Genomic DNA, 6,582 nt, shown 5'->3' with positions numbered 1-6,582 from the left:
TGACATAAAGCAAGGAAGGTTTTTGAGGGAGTCTTATTGGCTCCCATAATGAAGCCCACTGACTCTGGTACAGAACCCCTCTCTTCAGAAGACTAGCTCCTGGACTTCCAGGTCTGCACCCATTATTACTGCATACACACCCAAACAGCGAAGGTCCTGAGTATACCTAAAGACAGAAGCATGTCTGGCTCACAGACAAGTGGGATATTTTACTGACCTTAATATACTGCTTAGCAGCCCAGAAAGTGATGTGATGTTTCAGGCCAAGCTCATGACAACACATATTCACAACGGTTGTACAGATAAAGCCCATCTCCACACTGCAGTTGCTGGCTCTAAAAGACTCCTCTGTCTCTGGGACAGTGCCCTGCTTCTGAGCCCTCAGAGGCCCCTTGTTCCAGCCTCCCCAGGGCAAGTCCCCTTCACCTTTCCTAGGCTGGTCTTTTCCTCTGACTTACTCATCTTCCAGGTTGACATACGTTCCAGTTCACATCCTCTGGGAACTCTTTCCTGATTGTCCCTCACCAACCTTATCAAACACAGAACTAGTCTCTCCATTCTCTCGGTTCCCACAGCAACGTTTCCCAAATGTAATCCCTGGAACCCTCAATCTATAAGACAATCCATGAAAAAAGGGTTCCATGCTCAAAGAAGTTTGAGAAGCCCTTCTCTCAGGCATTCACAATGTGTAACTGGTGCAGTAAAGGCCATGAGGAGTCCTGCAGTAAAGAAGTCCAGTGACATCATTTAACCTAGTGTTTCTCAAGCTCCTTTGATCACAGAAATCTTTTACGTCCCAACTGTTGGAACGTGCTTTGGAAAGTGCTTCCATAGCACCGTATACAGACTTCTATTAGCACTTAGCACACTATATTCTCATTACCCATGTCTGGGTCTGTCTTCCTGGATAGACTGTGAAGTCCCTGCAGAATGGGATTGTGTCTGATTCATCTGAGTCCCCAGTGCCTGGCAGAGGGTCTGGTACATGGTAAACAATAATAAATACTTGTTGAACTCAGGAATTTCCCGCTAGTGACTAAGATGAGGATGTGAAGAGCACTTCGGAGGCAGGTTCTTGGCAGTGTCTGGGAGGAGGTGTCTGGTGACAATGGTGACAGGAACAGAGTGACATAGACATGCTTGCAGACTGTGGGGGATCTGGGACATAAACAAAGGTATCCAGCATCCCTGGGGACTCAGGTAGCTAGAGTGGCCTCTGTAGCCATTGTGGCCTGAGGGAGCCCAATTAAGGGCAGGAACTCATCAGCTTGGGAGGAACCCAGCCGTCCTGCATGCGGCAAGCATCATGTGAGCAAGCCTAGGCCAACACTCACCACCTTTGGAGGGTCTGGCTTCTCTGAATCATCCACTGCCCTGTAGTTCCCTGATCGTTGGGACTCTGAAGGGTGGTTCTGTGAGAACAAGGCCAGCGATTTCATTCCCTTTCTTGAGAGGGAAAAATTTCCATGAAGTCTCTTGGGGAATATTCTTCATAGACTAGACAGTAACTTGTGGAACACCAGACCCGGGAGAAATAGGATGCCAGCAGGGATGCAGGAACCAATCAGAGAAGGCCTTGCAAGGCAAGCTAAGCAAGTCAAGCCACTGGAGAGACTTGGAAAGGTCTTAAGTTGGAGGAGTCTTATAGGAGCCCACTGTAGAGTAGTATGGTAGATGGAAGAGAGAGAGCCAGAGCAGGGGTCCTTCCAGGTGTCCAGGTGAGATCATGGTGGTCTGAACCAAGATGGGGTAAGTTGGAGTGGAGAGGAAGGTATGAGCTCGAGAAGTGCTTGGGAGGTGGGAGGGACTGGATTTGGTGGTCGAGTGCCATGAGGAGTAACTAGGAGGGTAGAAACTCACACCACAAATGAATGAGTGGGGTGACCCAGTTTATAGGTGGGGAGAAGATGAGCTCAGTTTGGGACATGGGAAGTTTGAGTTGCTCTGGGTCATTCGGGTGGAACTGTCCAGTGGCCAGCTGGATATGCAGGTGAGGGTGGGAGGCAGAGGCCCTGCTGGAGACAGAGGTTTGGGAGTCCCGCGGATGGGTGGGGACTGAAGACACAGAGTGATGGAGATCCCGGGAGGAGGGTGGAGAGAAGAGGTCCAGGACAGCCCAAGGGGGGAATCAAGGTCTAGGGAGAGCTGTCTGAATGCTGGATGTTGGGGGGCTAGCTAGGAGTCTAAGAAGCATGCGGAACACCTGAGTCCCCTCCGCCCGCTAACTCGCACCCAGTCAGACATGCACGCCCACAGGTCGACTCTTGCATCTATGTTCTCACCTGCAGCCCACATCACCTGCACACCCCTACACTAGCAGCGGAGGGCCTATCCGCAGCCCTCTCTTGCTCTTCCCTCCACGGCCCCAACCCTCCCTGCAGACCCTGGGGTTAATCCTCCCCCTCCCCCAGATTAGGGGTGCTGCCCCCTTTTGTGCGTCCAAGTGCCCGAGGCGAAAGCCCTGGAAGGCTGCCGGCCTTCCAGGCAGCTGAGGTGGGGAGAAAGGCAAGGGATGCGGGGGAGAAGACCCAAAAGAGGGGAGGGATCCTGGCTGCAGCTGTCCCGCGAGGGGCCGGAACAAAAGGCCTGCTGGCGGGCCTGCGGGAGCCGTTTTCATGCTTGTTGGGATTAGGCGCAGGAAACGTCGCTCGCAGCGGTGCGGATCAGCGGTCCAGGGCGCGCCCGCGCGTGGGGCGGGTCGGCCCCGCCCTGCCCGGCTTTGTGCGCAGTCCCGGGCCGCGCGGCTCCAGGCGGCGCCGAGTCCGGGGAGGCCTCCCCTTTGTGTTCGCCTTTCGGGGGAGGCGCCCTGCCCGAGACCACTGAACACCAGCTGAACGCTGGCCTCCAGCCCTCTCCTTCTTCCCCAGTGCGGAGCACTGGAGCTCCACCTCGTGCCCCCTTATGGGACAAGGTCACGGCCCCACAGCCCAGAGCCCCTCGCCTGCCCCTATCCCATCGCCAAAGCCCTCTTTCATCCTGAGTGCGGGGGTGGGTTACAGGCCCCTGGAGGGCCTAGCCCCTCCCCTAGTCCTGACCTTAATGAGATGCACCCCCCTTTCTCCGGCGCCACCTTCCTCCCCGTGCCCGCCAGTCCCACAACCAGATGGATGTCTCCCCAAACCTACTGGTGATAAATGAGAATGGAGCGATTAGAAGATCGACCAGTTCTGATCCTAGGGGCTCGGTGGGAGGAGCGGGGCAAGAATAAGGTTTGACTAGAGAAGTCCTCAGGCTTAGAGAGGAGCAGACACGTTCCTGGCTGCCTCGTGCTGGGGTTGGGAGCGTCACAGGAGGCTGCAGGGGTGTTTCTGAGAGCGGCGGGGGAGCAGAGGGAGCACGCATGTGGATCTGTGTCCAGGAGTGTGCATTTGTGCGAGCTCTTGTGTGTAGGCGTGAAGGCCTGCATAGGTGTGGAGTCTGGCGGGTGCCCGTGTGTCTGTAGGTGCCTGGTAGGTGTGGGCATGTATATGAGTGTAGATTTGAGGCCTGGCTCAGACCCCAGAGCATCCCCATCTCATGCTCCTCTTCTCACCACCAGCATTTATTAAACTTATGGGTCTGGGACTAAAAGCCCTTTAGCAACGCTTTTTAATATACAGCACAGCTTCCCCAGAGGTACCTCCTATCTCTGATGGCCTCTCTCTCCTCTCCTAGTCAGGTAATAACAATTATGGACGAGCTCTTCCTATGTGCCACGCTCAGCATCTAAGCCCTTTACGTGTGTAAACTCATTGAATTCTCTCATAACAGTGTGAGAGAAATACTAATTGCCCCCATTTCACAGTTGAGAGAAATGAGGTCCAGCTAATAAATGGAGGATGCAAGACAACTGGGTCCAATCTACACTAGAAATTACTCTCTTCTGTTTCCTCAACTTCTACTTATTCTCTAGGCTCCTATTCCTCCAGGAAGCCTTCCTTAATCAGACGCTCACAGATCTCATGGCTTTCCTGTTCCTGTCACCTCTTCATGCTGCCGTTAGGAGACATTAATACTGGATTTGGGGTGAGGCTTGAGGGAAACAGGCTGATAAGTCACAGGCTGCCGCCAGGGGGCATTCGGTCTCCCTAGAGATAGCCACTACGCTGAGCACCTGATGTTCCAAGCCCCTGGCTGGGGAGCCCATCTACCACATTCTGAAGCCACCTTAGCCTCCTCTTTACTTTCTTCCCCAGTGCCCAGTTCAATCCCTGCCTCCCTACACCCCAAGCTTAATCCCATCCCCTCTGACCAGGTTTGATGGGGCTGGTCTATTTGAGGTCCTTGGGGAGAAAGTTTTCCATGGACCCAGCCTCTTTTCTTACCAGAGGACCCAGCTCTGCACGACCTCTTCTCCAGTCCCTTCCACGCTTCGGTCCTGTCCCTGAGGCCTGTTCAGACGACTGCTGTGTGCCCTGCCCCTACTGGTCCCTGGGTCTCAGCCCCAATCTCATCCCTCACTCCTCTGCTAGGCAAGCTTCCTCAGGTAGCACCAGAAACCTGAGCTAGACTTCCTTCCTCCTGGCCATGGGATTTCATTCTGGAGGGAAGGTGGCTAACCGGCTAATCTCCTCCCTAGTGCGTGAACTTTCTCTACTCGCTTCATTGTCCCAGGGACTAAGAAATCCCCACCCAATGACTTTGAAACAACCTCCCAAGCATAGAAGTCTCAGTCGAAGACAAGCACAGAGGGCCAGGACTGGTTCCCCGCCTCCCCACCCTTGCCTGGTTCCTCCCCTCACCCACAGCACCAGGTACTGGGCCTATCCCTAGACCCCCAAGGACTGGTGAGGGTCCTGTAAACATATAATTCACCACGCTGGTTCCTTGGTCTGGTTTTCATCTTTTTCTCTTTTTCTCAGCTCAGAAAGCTCTTTCATGGAAAGGAATATTAGGCAGACTTATTTTTTTAAAGCTTTTTTTTTTTTTAAAGATGCCTTCCAAATTTTAGATTCAAATTCCTTAAGGAAAATTTGATTGCTTTTCTACAAAAAAGTGAAGTGTGCATCACGAAAGCACTATATAACTTTCATTAATGTAGTTTACTATGTGCCGGGTAAGTTCTAAGTGTTTTACATATTATATATTCATTTAATTCTTGCAACAACCCTATGAGGTAGTTATTACTATTATTTCCCTTTTAAGATGAGGAAACTGAGGTCAAGAGAAATTAAGTGACTTACCCAAGGTCACAGAGACAGAAAGCAATGTGGGGTGGGGGTGTATGTGTTCCTCACAATCGATGCTCCCCTTTCAGAACCAAAGGTGCCTTAGGACAAGGACAATCTCAAATAGGGCTCTCGGCAGAGGCCAAGTGTCTCCTGTCAATCTGAGAGGCCCCTGAGGAGCGATCTCTCCCCACCACCAGATTGTCATCCATAGCAGGCTGAATCCTCTTCCCCAGTGTCTTCCTCCATATCCAAAGCCCAGCTCAGAGCCCTGCTCAAAAAGGGAATTCACATGATGTGGAAAAGAGGCCACCAGACAACAGGTAGAATAAAAACACAAACTCAAGAAATGCATTTCTCTGGCCCAGTTTATTTATCTTGGTTCACACTCAAAATGCAAGAGTTATAGACAGAAAGTCCCCAGGTTCATTGCTCAGCCTCACTCCCCATTCACCCACCCACCTGTCAGGAATGGAACTCTTTAGAGATAGTCAGAAAGAGCCTCCACATTTTGCAGATAGGAAGACTGAAGGTCAGAGGCAGAGTTGGTGACCTCAATGCCACTGCTCACCCATCAGGATCTTACATCCTCTTGGCTCCCAGAAGCAAAACAGAGAGCTTGGCTACCTTAGTCCTTGGCTCTCCCCAGAACTCACCAGCTCTGCAACTCTCAGAGCTTCAGCTGGAGACTGTCAATCCCCATTTAAAGGGCTATGCAGTGGTGGAAGGGGATAAGACCCAATATCTAAGAGCTTCCAGAGGCTGGGCTGACACTGCCCCCTGCTCACCTTGAAAGCCAAACTGTGGCTCCTTCTGGCCCCAACAGTCTGACTTCAGGGAAACGGACCAAACTAATTCAACATCCAGTTTTGCTAAAGCCAGAGAGACATAGCAAGTAGAGGCACAAAGAAGGAAGTGAGATTTTCCCCAGCAACTTAGGAACACCTTGTCCATTCCTTGCAAGCTTATAAGCACACATTCCTTTTCATCAGAAGCTTAAATCAATATGGTCTGCAACAGCTCCTTCGCAGTGGAGAAGTGTGGTTTGCTTGGAACTAGTATCTTAGAATTCTCATTATTCTACTCTTCACAGGATTCTGCTATCATTATACCCCCATCTCCATTTCCCATATGCCCAAAAGCAGAGTTCAAAAAGGACAGTCCTCTATCATCTTCTTCTTCTCTGATCCCGCCCCCTTCCCTGCCATGGTGTTGATCACCACCCCCAGCTCCCCTCCCTGATACTAATTCTCTACCAATCGCTCTGGCAAAATTGTGGCCAAAAAGCCATGGCAGGTCAAAGCAGCTACTACCTACAGAAAATCCATCATCAGGAACAATAGCCTTAGTAGAGCAAGGCCTGGGGGGAGTGAGGGGAGGGAAAAGGAGCGGTGGCCTGGGAAATCCCAGGAGAATGGATCATCCATAACCATCA

Source organism: Pteropus alecto, unplaced genomic scaffold (assembly GCF_000325575.1).
Source record: "Pteropus alecto unplaced genomic scaffold, ASM32557v1 scaffold39, whole genome shotgun sequence".
In the NCBI taxonomy this organism is placed as follows: domain Eukaryota; kingdom Metazoa; phylum Chordata; class Mammalia; order Chiroptera; family Pteropodidae; genus Pteropus; species Pteropus alecto.
The sequence above is the reverse complement of the archived record's forward strand: the minus strand, read 5'-3'. Positions refer to the sequence as shown.